At 34.2% G+C, this 18,542-nt stretch overlaps 1 long non-coding RNA gene across 1 annotated transcript; it reads right to left on the reverse strand.

Annotated features, from left to right (window-relative positions):
* Positions 1-1,772: 1,772 nt before the first annotated feature.
* Positions 1,773-17,738, reverse strand: LOC129524423 (uncharacterized). The gene is made up of 3 exons (XR_008668176.2): positions 17,631-17,738; positions 3,993-4,114; positions 1,773-1,958 (listed from the first exon to the last, which is right to left on the reverse strand). It is a non-coding gene; the product is annotated as an uncharacterized lncRNA (long non-coding RNA).
* Between the last annotated feature and the right edge of the window lie 804 nt (positions 17,739-18,542).

Raw genomic sequence — 18,542 nt, forward strand, 5'->3', positions numbered from 1 at the left:
CTTTTTTTTTAGGCCCCAGCTATGGAGTCTATAAAAAACTCAGGTTTATCCCCAAGCTGAGTCATCAACCGAACAACCCATCTGGAGAGCAGACTGGTTTTGGCTAGACTAATGGAAATACACTTTTAGTCTCTGGGGTCTAACTGGAAATGATTATTGTCGTTCCATTTTCATGGAGATTGTGACTGTCGGAAACTCCATGTTGGCAGAATGCAAACCAGCTGTTGATTTCAAATGCCTCAACTTTATACTTTAACTATCTTTATCCTGTTTTATCTATCATCTATGTATCTTTCTTTTAGATTAGTCTTTCTAAATGTATTACTGTAGAAGAAAAGTTTCAAAGAAGCACACACAAAATCTGTCTACATAGAGAAAACTAAATTGTATGTTAATTCTCAAGAGAAAAAGAAAGAAGAAAGGGAGGGAGAAAGAATACAAGGTTTTGGCCTGTGTGTAGTGGGATAACAAGTTGAACTCACATCATAATTTGAAAAAAGCAAGAAAAATAAACAAGAAAATATAGTGAAGCATGGCTACATAACTTGTGGGGACAATGCAAAATAAAAATAAGGGGGCCCCTATCAAAAAATTACTAATTTCAAGAAGATGAGAGTAGATTATTAAATCAAATATGGGGCTGTTCTGAGCATAGGACCCTGTGAGCGTGTGCAGATTGTACATCCATGAAGATGGCCTTGAATATAGTTTCTTTTTTTTGCTTAAAAATAATCTATTCTCCTTAATGAATACTCACACTCAAGGAGGGGAGACATTAACTTTTATTGCCATCTGGTATGACTCTTAGTCTGATCTGATAATTTACTACTCATTTATTTACATATTTAAGATTGGGTCTTGCTCTCTCACCCAGGCTGGACGGCAGTGGCACAATCATAACTCACTGCAGCCTCAAACTCCTGGGCTCAAGCAATCCTTCCACCTTAACCTCCTGAGTATTTGGAACTACAGGCATGCACCACCATGCCCAGCTAATTTTTAATTTTTTTGGTAGAGATGAGGACTCACTATGTTGCCCAGGTTGGTCTCAAACTCCCGGGTCCAAGTGATCTTCCCATCTCAGGCTCCTGAATACCTGGAGTTACAGGTATGCGCCACCATGTCAGCTCTTTTAATTTACCTTTTATTATTTCTCAATTTGTTTAGTAAAACAAAGCTTAGTTTTCAATTTCATCTGTTTAGAAAAATAAAGCTTAGTTTTCAATTTCTCTTCCACCTCTTCCTTTCCTGGCTGGGAAGTGTGTACACGGGGACAGATATCATTGTAGAGTTTAAGGGTTGACATCTCTGGCCCAGTGTCTTCTGACTCTACTGTTTGCTTGTTAACATCTCTTCTCCACTTGGGGGATCCTTGATATTGGAGGCCAAAGTCTGTATTTGGTTAACTGGGATGTGAGAGACTGCTATTATTCCAAGAAGGACAGTCATTATCAGATCTTAAATAAGGTAAGACACAAAGTTATTTTTATTTCTAGTGTATGAAAACTAGAGAGATTAGAAAGGTCAGATTAACCAAAGACAAATTAAAAGGATTGTACATTTGCTGTACATATAAGCTGTGATTCATAGTAAATGTATGTCCTAGTCATATGTGATAGTTTTTCTAAAATTATTTTAAATGTACAAAAAAAATCTTTATTTATGCTTTCAGTGAGTTTTGTAAACATTTTTGAGACAACAAATAAAACAAAAATCTCATTTATTTTTAAAAGTTACAAATTTGACTTCCTATATAAAAGAACACTGCAATAAAACCATGTATTAAGTGAAGATTTTTAAAAAGTGAATACATTTTGCCCATTGCTTCTCTGTGACTTGTTTTGATGAGTTTAGTAGGAAAAGACATTGGTGGGGGCATATTATTGCTCCTTCATACTTTAAATCTTCCTTTACTGGTTCTCTTCGGCCTTCATTTAAAACATTTAAGAATTTTGCATCTGCAAAAAAATAAAAACAAAAATAAATAGCATCTGATCTAATATATGGCCATGGCTTCTGCTGCCACCATAAGCTAAGGACAGCATTACCCACTTCAGTGAAATAATGGGTAAATCATCATGAGGGCTGTTTAGTGAAAAATAACATCAAAACAGAGCTGAGAGGAGGAATTTCTGATTCACTGGGTTCTTCACCAAACTATTCTACTTCTGTGGTAGGAGGTGAATATGTCTATGTGGTCATTAAAAGTATCCTTTGAGTTTTGATTAAAGGGCCTAAATGGTGTTGTTCAGAGTGCAAAGCCTTAATAACTAAAATATCCTATCATAACTACTCATATTTGACAGTAAAGAACAGTATAACCTTTCTCCAATGAAATGGTGGCATAAAAATTAAGAACCATGAAATTATTTTAAATAGAAAAACTCGGCTAGTAAATATATTTACTATAGAATGATGATGTACTGTCTTAATACTGTTTGATATTAGCCAATTAATCTAGAAAAATGAGGAAAGTGTTGGAATAAAGAATGCTAGAATACTAAATAAAGAAATTTATCTATTGCACTTTTTGGAGAACATATTTTCTGACAGAAAGAACAGAAATGAACTATAATATTTTCAACATGATTCTCATATCCTGTACAAAGCTTGTAGGTTTTTCTCTAGGGAGCTGTAAAAGACACAACTGTGATACAAACAGGCATAGCGTTACTAGGCTGAAATTTTTAATCTGTTGGCTTCAGTATTTCCATAGATTTCCCAAGTATGTCAGCATATTTTTTGATATGCATTAGCTATAGTATTTGGCAATATAATTTATAATGATTTTAAATGTACAATTTCAACTCTTGTACACTGTTGATGGAAATTTAAATTAATAAAGGTATTGTAAAAAACTGGTGGAGGTTCCTCAAAAACAAGAATTACCATATCATCCGAAAATTTCACTTTTGGGTATGCACCCCCAAAAATTGAAGTCAGTTTGTTAAAGAGATGTCTACACTCCTATGTTCATTGCAGCACTGTTCACAATAGCCAAGTTTTTTAATCAACCTCAGTGACCAGGCACAGGTGGGTGGATAAAGAAAATGTGGTACATATGCACAATCAAGTGCATATTCAACCTTAAAAAAGAAGGATATTTTCTCATGTGTGGCAACATAGATGAAATTGGAGAACACTATTCTAAGTGAAATAAGCCAGAAACAAAGACAAATACCACATGTTCTAACTTACATATGGAGTCCAAAACAATTTAACTCATAGAAGCAGAGAGCAGAATGGTGGTTACAGAGACCAGGGAGTGGGAGGAATGGGAAGATGATGGTCAAATGGTACAACATCTCAGAAAAGAGAAAAAATTCTTTTGAGTTTTATGACATAGAATGAGAAATATAGTTAATAATACAGAATTGTATATTTTAAAATTTAAATTGCAAATGTTCTCACCACAAAAAAATATTGTTTGAGGTAATGGATATATAAATTAGCTTAATTTAACTCTACCACATTGTATTCATAAACTATAACATCGCTTTGTACTCCATAAATTTATATAATCAAAAATTGTCAATTTATAATAAAAGATAAAAATGAATATTTATTTTAAATGATCACTCATGAAAATGTTTGCCTATGGTTTCATCCAACTTTTGATCTTTTCTGCCATCTAGTGGTAATGTTTTAAAACTTCCTTCTAAGTGTATACAAATAATTAAAAAATGAAAAAGTACTGTATTACAAAATGTAAAAGTAAAATGTAAAAGCATGTTCTGTTGCTTCACAAGGTCTGAAATCTAACCTAGGACCCATAAGCCCTAGGCATGAAAAATATTGGGAAAAAAATTTAAAGAATATAAAATAACTAAAATTGTCAACAATGGGTAAGAAGTATATATTATATGTATGTGTATATATATAGTATATATACACACACACATATATACACTGTGGAAATATAGAATGATTTTATATAATATATTTATAATATTTATTTGAAATAAAGCATCAGAAAGATAATTTGGATTTACCTTGCATAGTATTAATGGATGGGAGGGGCTTCAATATGGCTGAATAAAGGTGCCTGGCACTCGTCTCCTCCACAAAGAACAACCAATGCAGTACATAACTGCACATCCATCGAATAGAACATCTAAAAGAGAACACTGGAATTCATCTGGAGTCCACACAATGGCATTACTCCAAAGAGCGAATTAATGCTGAGTCACACTCACCCACTGAGACCAAAGAAGTTGGCACCATGGCATCAGTTTGAGAACTCAGATCCCACTAGACTGCATTTCTTCCCTCAGGCCCAACAGTCCCATACATCCCCACATCCCTGGAGAACCATTGACATCCCTCCGCATTCACCTAGAGGGCTGCAGCAGCACAATGCTGGTTAGACCAGGCAGTGAGACAGGGTTTCCAGCATTTTAGCCAACACAGTGTCCTACACCTCGAGGAATGTGTGGTGAGGCACATTAGGGAGGCTGCCCCAGGACAAAGAGATCAGAAGTGTGCACTCCTCAGAGCCTGAGAGATGGCTGCCACTGCCACTGACAGCAACTATCCCCTTCAATAGCAAGAATACTTTGCAACTGCATATGCCTTCAGAGGACCTAAAGACTGGTTCTGGGGCCTGAGGAAAGACACATGATGCCCACTGCCACCTTCACCACCACCACCAGTGCCAACACACATCATTCTGGGGCCTGGGGACAGATCAACCTGCCCACTTGATATGGTTTGGCTGTGTCCTCACCCAAATCACATCTTGAATTGTAGCTCCCATAATTCCCATGTGGCATGGGAGGGATCCAGGTGGAAGGTAATTGAGTCATGGGGAAGAGTCTTTCCCATGCTGTTCTCATGATAGTGAGTACGTCTCACAAGATCTGATGGTTTTATAAAGGGAAGTTCCCCTACACATGCTCTTTCTGCCTGCTGCCATGTAAGACGTGACTTTGCTCCTCCTTCACCTTCCACCATGATTGTGAGACCTCTCCAGCCACGTGGAATTGTGAGTCAATTAAGCCTCTTTGCTTTATAAATTACCCAGTCTTAGGTATGTCTTTATTAGCAGCGTGAGAACAGACTAATACACTGCCATTGCCAGCACCCATGTACACCTTAAGGATCCTGAGGAAAGGCCCTTTCTACCCACTGCCAACCTCACACACACTACCTGAGGACCCAGGGACTTACCCACCTGCCCAGCCCACCGCCACTACTAAGAAAACTGCCTGGAAGGCTGAGGACTGGCCTTCCTGGACCCACTACCACCAACACCCATGTATACTGCCTGAGGTCCCAAGAACCAGCCCGCCTAGCCAGCTGTTGCCACCACTGGTGCCTGAGGACTGCCTCACCTGGTGTCTCCATCCCCAGTAAAGGCTCACCAAAGCATCCACTTGCAGCTGTAGCCTAAGTCACTGAGAAACTCACAGACACCACTAACACTGATTATAGCCAAAGAAATCAGAGACTACACTACTGCATTCACCAGAATCAGAGCAAAAACACCTTACTCAACCAACACTATAGATACTTCTATTTAAAAAAATAAAAGCCAATCAATAAAATTGGAAGACGTGACAGTTAGATCAGATACACGGATATCAATGACACAAAGAAGCACGATAAAGCAAGGAAACATTACACTCCAATAGGAATACAATAATTCTCTAGTAACAGATACCAACAATTTATACACACACACACACACACACACACACACACACACACACACATAAAATACCTGAGAAAGAATTCAAAATAATGATATTAAAGAAACTCAAAACTCAAAGAGATATAAGAGAATACAGATAATACAGAATGATCAGAAAAATATATATATATTCTGAATGAGAAATTCAACAAAAAGATAGATATTAAAGAGAAATAAATAGAAATCCTGGAACTGAAGAGTCCAAGGTAAGAAATAAGAAATACAATCAAGAGCCACAACAATAGACTAGATCAAGCAGAAGGAAGAATTTCTGAACGTGAAGACAGGTCATTTGAAATAACCCAGTAAGACCCATAAATAAATAATAAAAAGAATGAAAGCCTATGTCACATATGGGACACCATAAAGTAATCAGATATTTGAATTTTGGAATTTCTAGAAGAAGAGATAGCCGAGGACATTTAAAAACTGTTTAACAAAAAATAGATGAAAACTTTCCAAGTCTTACAGGATATATAGATATTCAGGTACAGGATATTCAAAGATAACCAAATAGATTCAACTCAAAAAGATATTCTCCTAGGCACATTATTGTCAAACTCTCAAAAGAAGACAGAAATAGATTCTAAAAACAGAAAAAATATCAAGTTACATGTAAGGGAATTCTCATCAGATTAACAGCGAACTTCTTGCATAAATCTTACAGGCCAGAAGAGAATGGGATGATATATTCAAAGTATTAAAAACCCCAAACCCCAATGACCAAGAATACTACACACAAAAAAGCTGTCCTTCAAAAATGAAGGACAAATAAAATCTTTTCCAGACAAGCAAACCCTGAGGGAATTCATCACCACTAGACTGACCCTACAAGAAATGCCTAAATGAGTTCTACATTTGAAAATGAAAGGATAATATTTATCATCAACATAACAAAGAAAGTATATAACTAATTTGTAGAGCTGATACACAAATGAGAAGAAGAAAGGAGTCAAATGTTATCGCAAAAAAAGCCCAACAAATCATAGGGTAAACAATGGAAGAGACAAAAGGAAACAGAATATACAAAACAATCAGAAAACAATGAGCAAAGTGATAGGAACAAGTCCTCACCTATCAATAACAACCTTAAATGCACATGTTTTAAATTCCTCAATTAAAAGATATAGACTTGCTGAATGGATAAAAACATAAATAAATAAAACACACAAAAAACCAAGACACATCTATATGCCATCTACAAAAAATTCATTTAAACCTGTAAAGACATACATAGACTGAAAGAAAAGGGATGGAAAAAATATTCCACACAAATGAAAACCAAAAATATGCAGAAGTAACTACACTCTTATCAGAAAAAAATAGTCTTTTAGTCAAAAATAAAAATAGACAAAGAAGATTATTATATAAAGATAATTCAGCAAGAAGATATAACAATTGTAAATATATCTGCACCCAACACTGGAGCTCTTCAATATATAAAGCAAGTATTATGAGAATTAAACAGAAAGGCACTTAAATACAATAATAGCTGAGAACTTCAACACCCCACTTTCAGCATGGGACACATCATCTAGACAAATATTTATCAATAAACATGGTACTTGGAATGTACGATAGACTAAATGGACCTAACAGACATTTACAGAATATTACATCACACAACTGCAGAATATATATTCTTCTCATCAGCACATAAAACATTCTCCAGGACAAACCGTATGTTAGAACATGAAACAAGTCTCAGCAAATTTTAAAAATCAAAATTGTATCAAGTACTTTTTCAGATCTCAATAAAATAAAGCTAGAAATCAATAACCAGAGCACTTTGGAAGCTGTGCAAATACATGGAAATTAAACAACAGACCCCTGAACAACAATTTGATCAATAAAGAAGTTAAGAAAAAAACTTCAAACATTCTTGAAACAAATAAAAATTGGCACACAATATATCAAAACCTATGGAATATAGCAAAAACAGTGCTAAGAGAAGTTTATCACCATAAAAGCCTACATCAAAAAGTAGAAAGATTTCAAATAACCTAATGAAGGTTCTCAAATAACTAGAAAAGCAGGAACAACCCAAAATTAGGAAAGAAATAATAAAGATCAGAGCAGAACTGAACAAAATGGAAACAAACAATAGAAAAATAAAAAACCCCAAAAATTGGTTTTATGAAGAGATAAACAAATTTGATAAACCACTAGCTATACTGACCAAAAGAAAAGAAGGGAAAGAAGACCCAAACAAATACAATTAGAAACAAATAAGGAGGCGTTACAACTGATACCACAGAAATACAAAGGATCATTAGAGACTGTTACGAACCACTATATGATAACAAGTTGGAAAATGTAGAGAAAATGGATAAATTCCTGGATCCAATCTATGAAGACTGAACCAGGAAGACACAGAAAACCAGCACAAATAAGTGACATGTGATGAGACTGAATCAGCAATAAACAGTCTTCCTAAAAAGAAACGCCTAGGATTAAATGACTTTACTGTTAAATTCCACCAAATTATAAAGAAGAGCTAAGACCAATTCTTTTTAAACTATTTCAAAAAATTGAAGAGGTGGAAATTTTTTCTAACGCATTCTACCAGGTCAGCATTACCTGATGCCAAAACCAGACAAGAATACAACAACAAAAAAAGAGAACTACATGACAATATCCCTGATGAACATGGATGCATAAATTCTCAACAAAATATTAGCCAACTGAATTAAATAGCACATCTAAAAGACAGTACATCATAATCAAGTGGGAGTTAACCCAGGGATGCAAGGATGGTTCATCACTGCAAATCAATAAATGTGACACATTGCATTAACAGAATGAAGCCTGAAAACCATATGATTATCTAGATAGATGCAGAAAAAGCATTTGATAAAATTTAACATTCATTTATGATAAAAACTATCAGCAAGTTAGGCATAGTAGGAATATACCTCAACATAATAAAGGCTATATATAGCAAACCCATAGCTAACATCATACTGAATGGAGAAAAGCTGAAAACCTTACCTCTGACAACTGGAACAAGATAAGGATGCCACTCTCACCACTCCACTAAACACAACATGAAAGTCCCAGTGACAGCAATTAGGCAAGAAAAATAAATAAAAGACATCCAAACTGGAAAAGAGGAAGTCAAATTTTCCCTCTCTGCAGGAAGGATTATCTTATATATAGAAAAAACTAAAGACTCCACCAGGAAACCCTTAGAACTGATAAATAAGTAAAGCTGCAAGATACAAAATCAAAATACAAAAATCAGTAGTTTTTCTACACACTAATCACAAACTAGCTGAAAAAAGAAATCAATAAAGCAATGCCTTTTACAGTGGCTACCAAAAATACCTAGGAATAAATTTAAACAATAAGATGAAAGATTTCTAAAAGAAAAACTGTAAAATTTCCATTCAATTATTTAATGAAAGAAATTGAAGGGGACACAAATAAATGGAAAAAGATGCCACACTTATAGATCAGTAGAACTAATATTGTTAAAATATCCATATTATATAAAGCAATCTATAGATTCAATGCAATTCCTACCATAATGCCAATGTCACTCTTCACAGAAATGAAAAAAAAATTCCTACAATTTGTATAGAATTACAAAATACCCTGAATAGACCCAGCAATCCTGAGCAAAAATAACAAAGCTGGAGGCATCACACTACCTGACTTCTAAATATACTACAAAGCTATAGTAGCAAAAACAGCATGACATTGGTCTAAAATCACACACATAGAACAATAAACAGAATAGAGAACCCATAAATAAATTCATGTATTTACAGCAAACTCATTCTTTACAAAGGTGCCAAGAACATATACTGGGGAAAAGATACTTTCTTCAGTTCTTCACGTTGGAAAAACTGGATTTCTATATGCAGAGGGATAAAACTAGACTCTTATCTCTCACCTTATATAAAAATCAACTCAAAATGAAACAAAGTTTAAGCATAAGGTCTAAAACTATAAAACTACTATAAGAGAGCATAGGGGAAATGCTTAGGAAATTGTTCAAGTCAAAGTTTTTACGGCTAAGACTTCACAAGCACAGGAAACAAAAACAAAAATAGATAAATAGACTACATTAAACTAAGAAGCTTCTGCATAGCAAAGGAAGCAATTGACAGAATGAAGAGAGAAGCTGTAGAATAGGACAAAATATTTCCAAACTATTTATTTCACAAGGAAATATTATCCAGAATATAAAAGGAACTAAAACAACTCAACAGCAAATAAAAAACCAAATAATTTTTTAATAATTGGGAAAAGAATTTTAATAGGCAATTTTCAAAAGAAGACATACAAATGATCAACAGATATTTGAAAAAAATGTTCAACATCACCAATCATCAGAGAAATGCACATCAAAACCACAATGAGATATCTTCTCACTCCAGTTAAAATGGCTATTATCGAAAAGACAAAAAATTAACAAATTCTAGAGATGATCCAAAGAAAAGGAAACACTTCTACACTGTTGGTGAGAATGTAAATTAGTATAGCCATTATGAAAAACAGTATGGAGATTTCCCAAAAAACTGAAAGTAAAATTATCATATGATCCAGCAATCTTACTACAGGGCATTTATTCCAAAGGAAAGGAAACTAGTAAATCAAAGAATTACCTACGCTCCCGTGTTTATTGCAGTTTATTCATAATAGCCAAGACATGAAATCAATCTAAGTGTTCACTAATGCATGATGGATAAAAACGTGATCAATAGATAAATAGATAAAAACATAATTGAATACTATTCCTAACAGAAGATAAAATCTTCTCATTTGCAGCAACGTGGATAGAACTGGAGGTCATCATGTTAAGTAAAATAAGCCAGCCGCAGAAGGACAAATAAATACCACATGTTCTCACTCATATGTGGGAGCTAAATAGTGGATCTCACTTGGATAGAGAGTAGAATAATAGTTATCAGAATCTGGGAAGGGTGGGCGGGATGAAAGGAAGTTGGTTAAATTGGTATGAACATACAGTTAGCTAGAAGAAATAAGTTCTTGTGTTTGATAGCATAAGTAGAGTGACTATAGTTAACAACAATGTACTGTACATTTCAAAATAGCTAGAATATTTGAAATGTTCCCAACACACACACACACACACACACACTGATAAATATTTGAGGTGATGCATATCCTAAATGCCTTATTTGCTTATTACACATTGTCTATGGTATCAAAATATTACAGATACCCCATAAATATGTATAATTATTATACATCAATTAAAATATTAATAGAGCATAGAATTTTAAAAATCACACAAGTAATTCTTGTGTCTTTATATTAGTTCATTCTCACACTCCTACAAAGAACTACCTGAGACTAGGTAATTTATTAAGAAAAGAGGTTTAATTGATTCACGGTTCTGCAGGCTGCACAGGAAGCACGGTTGGGGAGGCCCCAGGAAACTTACAATCATGGCAGAAGGGGAAAGAGGAAGCAAGTACCTTGTTCACATGACAGAGCTGGAGAGAAAGAAAGCAAAGGAGGAAGTGCTACACACTTTTAAACAACTAGATCTCATTAGAACTCACTCACTATCATGAGAACAGTGAGGAGAAACCCGCTCCCATGATCCAATCACCTCCAACCAGTTCCCTCCCCTAACATTGGGAATTACAATTTTACATGAGATTTGGGTGGGAACAGAGAGCCAAATGATATTACTCTTCTCTTTCATACTTCCTAAAAGAGTACATCTCAGTGACCATTTCCACTTCACTCCTGTTTACTCCTCATTACTCTGCTGAAATAATATTGGCCAATCATCAATGACCTTATCAATTAATAAAATAATCATTTTTAAATTTTTTTTTAACCATATTTGACAGGTTCTTTTATGTCTTCTCTTCCTTCAATGACTTCCATCCTTTGATTCTCTTGTGGTTCTCTGGTCATTACTCCTATTACATGGGTTCATGTGTTCTGCTTCCTTTGATTACTGTCTTATTGTTATTGATACTGTATAGGGTGGTCTATTTGCCTTACGAATGGTCACATGATATCATCCACATGTATATTTTAATCTTTCATTTGAATTTATGTCCTTCAAATCTAATGTGTGAGCACTGGCTTCTCAGATGCCTAGCCCTGCACATCTAGTGACCTGTTGAACCCTTGCTTGTCCCTGGGGAGCTAAAGCTCATCCTGCCTCCCTTTCTATCCCAAAGTGAATTTTGTGCCTATTGGAAAAGTGAATGTGCCTATGAGAAATGGATAAAGCATGCCAACCTCTTAACAGAATCATCATCTGCACTGGTAATAAATGAAAATGTAGTGAGGGCACTGATTGCTGCCAGTGCTGATCACTGGGGATGGAAACAAAAAAAAGAAAACAGTGATGTTTACTGGCAGGATCATTTTGCTGGCTTTTAACTATAGAAACTATCAATAAGAATGAATAACTTCATTTAGAACTCAGTAATTTTAAGAGAAAAGTCTGGCAAGTCGCAGTCCCTGGATGAATGATTCTTGCTTTTAAATACAATACTCTTCACTGCTTGTCTCCTGGTGCTGTGACTCTTGGATTTATTGCAGATTGTCCAAAGCCAGGTCACACCCTCAAGAGTGATTTTCAATTGTTTAAAATCACTAACATCAAATTGAGGGTGTGAACCTGACACCGTGAGAAGACATGAAAACAGATAACTGCAAATGGAAATGTAAGGCAGATGGGAAAAATCACCTATTAATAGCATATGAAATCAGACAATTATTTAGTTACTTCTTTCCAGGGATTTAAAAAATTTGCTCCCAAAGACCACGTATTTTCTTTCCATTGTGAACATTTTATTCTTTGTCAGCTGTGTGAAGAAAAAAACTTTTTGATTTTCTTTTGTCTATTCTTGAGAAAAAATTCCAAAACACATACTAGAAAATATTTTCAATAATTTTTGTATTTCTTTATAAATGCCGTAAGGAAATATATGTACAAATAAACATAAACATGTTACTAAATTAAGAAAATGATATCAGATACCATATTCTATGATATCTTCCCTCATCTCATAGTCTCAACATATATCATTTGTATTATTTTATTTGAAATGCATGTCAATTTTTTCTAATTCATTTTTCCATTACCTGAGAAAGTACCATGGTCCCAGGTAAATCCATTTGAAAAATCCGTATTTTTACTTTTGTAGGTAGCTCAATTCAGTAATTCTTACTACAAACATGTAAATTTCTTTCTTAATTCATTAACTTTTAAAAATATATATTAACAGCCCTATTGCAAAAGATGAAGATAGTATCTTTCCTACTCAATCTTTCTGGCCCTACTTACTCCTACTACTACTTGTTAATTACATAGTTATTTTGAGTTTTTCTGATAATTGCATTTACACATCTAAATGTTGGGTCAGTTCTGGAATATTTTTGGTTCCAGATAAAAGAAAACTTGATTATCATTATGGCTTATTTAGGTAAGAATTTATTTGCCATTCATAGCAAGAGATCTAGAAGTGCATGGTTGTAGGGTTGACCAATAGGCTTAATAACATCAACGCCCCTGGACAGCAACTTTGCAATCTCTTAGCCTTCCCTTCTATGGCTGAATAGACATTTATAAGTCTACCTTCTCCTTCCATCCCATTATTTGGGTGTATATATCTCAGCCACCTGCAAACATGGAGGCTAATGCATTCTGTGTTCAGCCTTTTACTTATTACTCTGACAGTAACCCCTGCTCTCATCTTTTCTTTCTGCCTTCTCAAACACATGTTTCGTGTTGTTTTCTAAATTCTAATTTATCCATCAGTAGGACCTTATCAGCTTTCCATATTATAGAAATTCAACATTTAAGTGGCTGGTTGATGGTACATTTTCTTGCCTTTATCATTGTGAATAATTTATTCTTCTTGGGTGTGTAAGAAGAAGGGAAGGAAAACTCTGCATTCAGGTCAGTTTTTTTAAAAACTAAAAAACGAAAAGTTTATAAGCATCATTGTGAAGTGTCTTTTCTAACGTAAATATAACACACAGATATTTTTCTTTTTACTTTGTGAATTAAAAATTTACCTTGTGTATTAAAAGTTGAATGGCAGAGATTTATTTACTTTGTTTTGTCATATCAAGTTGATATGGTTTGGATCTGTATCCCCACCAAATCACTTGTCAAATTGTAATCCCCAGTGTTGGAGGCAGGGCCTGGTGGGAGGTGATTGGATCATGGGGATGATTTCTCATGAATGGTTTAGCACCATCCTGTTGGTACCATCCTCATGACAGTGTGTGAGTTCTCGTGAGATCTGGTCATTTAGAAGTGTGTGGCACCTCCTCCTTCACTCCCTCTTGCTCCTGCCATGTAAGACGTGCCTGCTTCTCCTTCGCCTTCTGCCATCATTGTAAGTTTCCCAAATCCTCTCCAAACACTAAGCAGATGCCAGTGCCATGCTTCTTGTACAGCCTGTGGAACTGTGTAAGCCAATTAAACCTCTTTTCTTTAAAAATTACCTAGTTGCAGGTATTTCTTTATAGCAATGTAAGAACTAAAACATAAGTGATGAATTCGTAATTTCAGTAAAAACTATGAATCTAAGCTTGACACTCATGAAGAATTTATGTGCCAGGAACCATGCTCAGTATGATTTTTTCAAACACTGTTTGTATTTTTTTTTTTATTTTGAAGAATTTCAGACTTACAGAAATGTAATAAAAATAGAACAAATAATTCTGATATACTTTTTACACAGATCCTCAAATTTTAATATTTTACTCCTTTTCTGTCCTTTTTCCACACACACACACACACACACACAACATACACACACACAATTTTTGACCTATTGAAAAGTAACTTTTAGGCATGATATCTCTCTGCCACTGAATATTTAGACGTGTGTTTTCTGAAAACACCATGTTTTCTTACAAAATCATAGTAAAATTATCAAAATCAGGAAATTTACACTGACCTAATACTGCTATCTAATTTGCTTGCCTACTTTACAGTAGAATCTAAAATATTTAATTCTGATACTATTCAGACAAGAGGAGAGAGTACAGTCTTTTTGATTGCCATAGCATTATTAGATTATTTTATCAATTTGAACTTTACTTTTTGCTTTTATATGAATATAAAACAGGAATAAACATGTCCTGAAAATCTGAGCCTCTAGAGCTAGGGCTAGGGCTTAAATTGATTCTTGGAGGCTGTTAAAAACATTTTATGTCTTTGATAACTCATTAGCTTTTTATTACTTTAGACCAATGATTCCCAACAGTGAATCACCCTTGTTACTATATTCTTCTAGTTTCTTGAAATTCTTCTTGGAGCTTATGATAATTAAAATTAAACTGTTTAATTTGTAATAAGTTATTAATATGTCTTCTCCATTAAAATGAAAGCCCTATTTCTTAAAAGTAAAACTTAAGATTCTATGTAGCTCCTAGAAGTTAGAAAGAGCAGTACATATATATGTATAATATATATGTTGAATATACATCTATTTAATATGTGTATATATATAGAATATATGTATAGATGTGTATATATACACAGCTGTTTATATATTGTGTATTCAATATATACAATATACATATATGTATATTTAATATATATTTATACACACATATTTTGTATATTTTGTTTATTTTTATATTCACATTTATTATGCTTTTAATATTACATATTTACTATCTATATAATTTATACCTGTATTTATAAATATTGCTGAATGAATACACTGGATATGAATATTTCTTTTTCTGAGACTATTATAACTGTGTCAACATGAGAAATTTTAATTTCCATGTATTTATTAACACATTCAAGATATATTTATTTAATAGCTATTACTCACTAGACACTGTGGGGTCAGAAAATCCGTTGATTCTTTAGATAATGCTATCCTTATGGTTTCTCTGTAATGCACATCAAGCACTCTATTTTATATAATTTGACTGTCCCTAACAATCCTCTAATGGTGTGATGATATATGAAATATTATTTTTTATTTATTAAGAAATTTTTTTCCTTTCCTTTCCTTTCTCTCTTTCTTTCCTCTTTATTTCTTTCTTCTTCTTTCTTTTTTGGCAGGGTCTTGCTCTGTCACCCAGGCTGGAGTGCACTGGTGCAATCCTGGCTTACTGCAGCCTTGACCTTCCAGGTCAAGTGATCCTCCCACTTCAGCCTCCTAAGCAGCTGGGACTTCAGACTTGAGCCACCATGCTTAGCTAATTTTTAAATTTTCTTGTAGAGACAAGATTTTGCTATGTTACCCAGGCTGGTCTCAAACTCCTGGGCTCAAGTGATCTGCCTACCTCAGCCTCTCAAAGCGCTGAGATTACAGGTATGAGCCACTGTGTGTGGTCCCTTTACCAAGAAATTTTAATATGACAGGCATTCTTAAGCTTTAGTGGTGCAGAAAATAAATGAAAGCATTGACTATTTTAAAGCTGTGAATCTCTTTTGAAGAATATCTTTAAAGTTTTAACCGTGCTTCAATAAAAAATGATATTCTTTCATGCAGTTTAAATATTGCTATTTTCAACCTGGATTCTACACTTTCCTTCTTTCATCACTATTTTCAATACCCTCACATTTATAATGCTTACTGCTTATTTCTTCTGTATCATGTGAATTGAGGATAGTGAATTTGGGGCACCAAAGGGTTAATTTTTGGAAATGAAATAATATAACAAATATTTTAAACTACATAAAATTAGCAAAATGGTTATATTCGACATTGTACATTTTCTCAGGTGGCTATAAATCCATTTTTTAAACTCAATTTTTTCTTCTTAAAATATAATGTGTGTGTGCATAGACACATAAATGTTAGGTATGGAGAAATATAGGAAAGTCCTCATAACTTAAAATTAAGGTACAAATTAATACATAATGGATGAGATTAGTCATCTATACAAGTGAGTGAGATATCATCTGTGAATATGTCACTGAAGAACCATATTGTTCAATAGGGGTGTAGTTCAAGAAAGTATGATTGCCATATTTTATTTAAGGTAACTACAGCCTAATCTTTTCATAAAGTAAAGAAAGATGAGGAAAATACAAACATAAAGGCTACAATGTGTAAGAAAAAGTATAATGTCCAAAAAGTCTAAAAATGCCAGGCTCAAAACCTGTCCACATAAGCAAGACTCCAGATCTTGAGAATACAGTTACTTTATAACCTAGATTTGTACATATGTATATGAAATGTACAATTCATATGTACTACCTTATTAAAAAAAGCTCTAATCTTTGTCTCATCATGGCACTCCTTTCATTTGCTTCATGACACTTATCACAAGCCATAATATTTTTTGTTAAACTGTTCATTTTCTGTCCAGAATGCAGACTCTTTGAGAACATCTATCTGATTTGATCACTGTTGCATCCTGATTACATAGTGTCCAAAAAATATATTCTGAATTAATAAATTGAACAGTTTACTTAATGAAAGTATCCCTCAGTTTACTCCTACTGTATGCTTAGGTTAGAATAGTTAAGGTTAGAAGGATTAAATTAGATAATCTCAGTAAAGTTCTTACAACAGAGACTGGCACATACAAACATATTTTTCCCTTTTATTTGTTGCTATTAATCTTATTAGTGTTATTATTAAGAGAAAGAAGCCAGGGAAGGGCCCTGAGAGGGAGGATGGAAAGAATAAAGGAAAGAAGGAGTATAGAAAGAAAGAAAGAGAAAAAAGAAAGGAAGGAAAGAAAGAAGGAAAAGAAAAAGGAAGGAAAAAAGAAAAATGGAAGGATAAAGGAAAGAGGAAAGAGGAGGAGGAAGAGAAGGAAGGAGATGGGGAAAGAGGGAGGGAAGAAAGTATTGGACAGAAAAAAGTCACCGGATTTTGACATAAGCTGGATAAAACACTTGTCCAGGCCACAAACTCGTTCAAATTCTTAGATACCCTGACATAAGGTTCTTTGGTTAACACATTCCAATATTAACATATCAGAAAAAAAATACGTTCAATTTTACATTAATCAGTTGGCATTCTGGATTGAAAGATCGGACTCTGTTGCATCGAGTTACTGGACTCAGTCGCTCTGGAGATACCAAACTGCCATGGCACACAAACAAACCTGGGGTTCAGGGGCTCCGAGTACAAGCAGCAGGATTTGAAACAAGCTGAGACCGTGCGCGTGCTGCCACCTAACGGGCTCTGCTGTGTGCCCAGAGGCCGCCTTCACTCTCCTGGTTTTCTACCTGGTGACTCCATATTTATATTTACCTAAATAAATGTGTGAGTACAAGCTGTATAATTGGAGATGAGTAGGAATATTAGTTAAAACAATTTCCCACTTGCATTAACAATAACGAAAATGCAATCAAGAGCATTCGTAAAAGACAGCCTTAAATAACTGGTTTCATGTTGCAAGAGCTTTTTATGATTGAGATTGCAATAAGTTATAAAATAGGGAAAACCTTAACATTCTGCTTTAGCCTTTATTTTTTCAAAGAAAAATATTATTTCTTTGTATATACGTGAAAAATGTATACTAGTTTACTGTGGCGTAATTGATATACCATTGATGAAAAAATAGTTTTATGAGAGATGAGAAATTGGCTGAGTAATTTACTTCTTAGATCAAATATGAGTCCATATAAAATTCATTCAGCTTGTTATTTCATTACACTTTGTCACTACTTCCCTCCCAATACGTTGTAAAAGAAAAAACCATGAAAAAAATTATGGACAAATTCTGTGTACCGAGGTATCAGGTGACAGTGGAAGACAAACTTCTTTTGAGGTAAATAGAATTACTTTTTCCCTTGCAAAGGCCATGGGATGGGTCCAATTTGATATGACGAACATCTATTCCTCTTGGGAAAACATTTATATTGTGAAGGTAAAATACAAATTACGTTCTGAGACAAATTTGTGGCTTT

The sequence above is a fragment of the Gorilla gorilla genome, chromosome 13 (genome assembly GCF_029281585.2).
Source record: "Gorilla gorilla gorilla isolate KB3781 chromosome 13, NHGRI_mGorGor1-v2.1_pri, whole genome shotgun sequence".
Taxonomy (NCBI): Eukaryota; Metazoa; Chordata; class Mammalia; order Primates; family Hominidae; genus Gorilla; species Gorilla gorilla.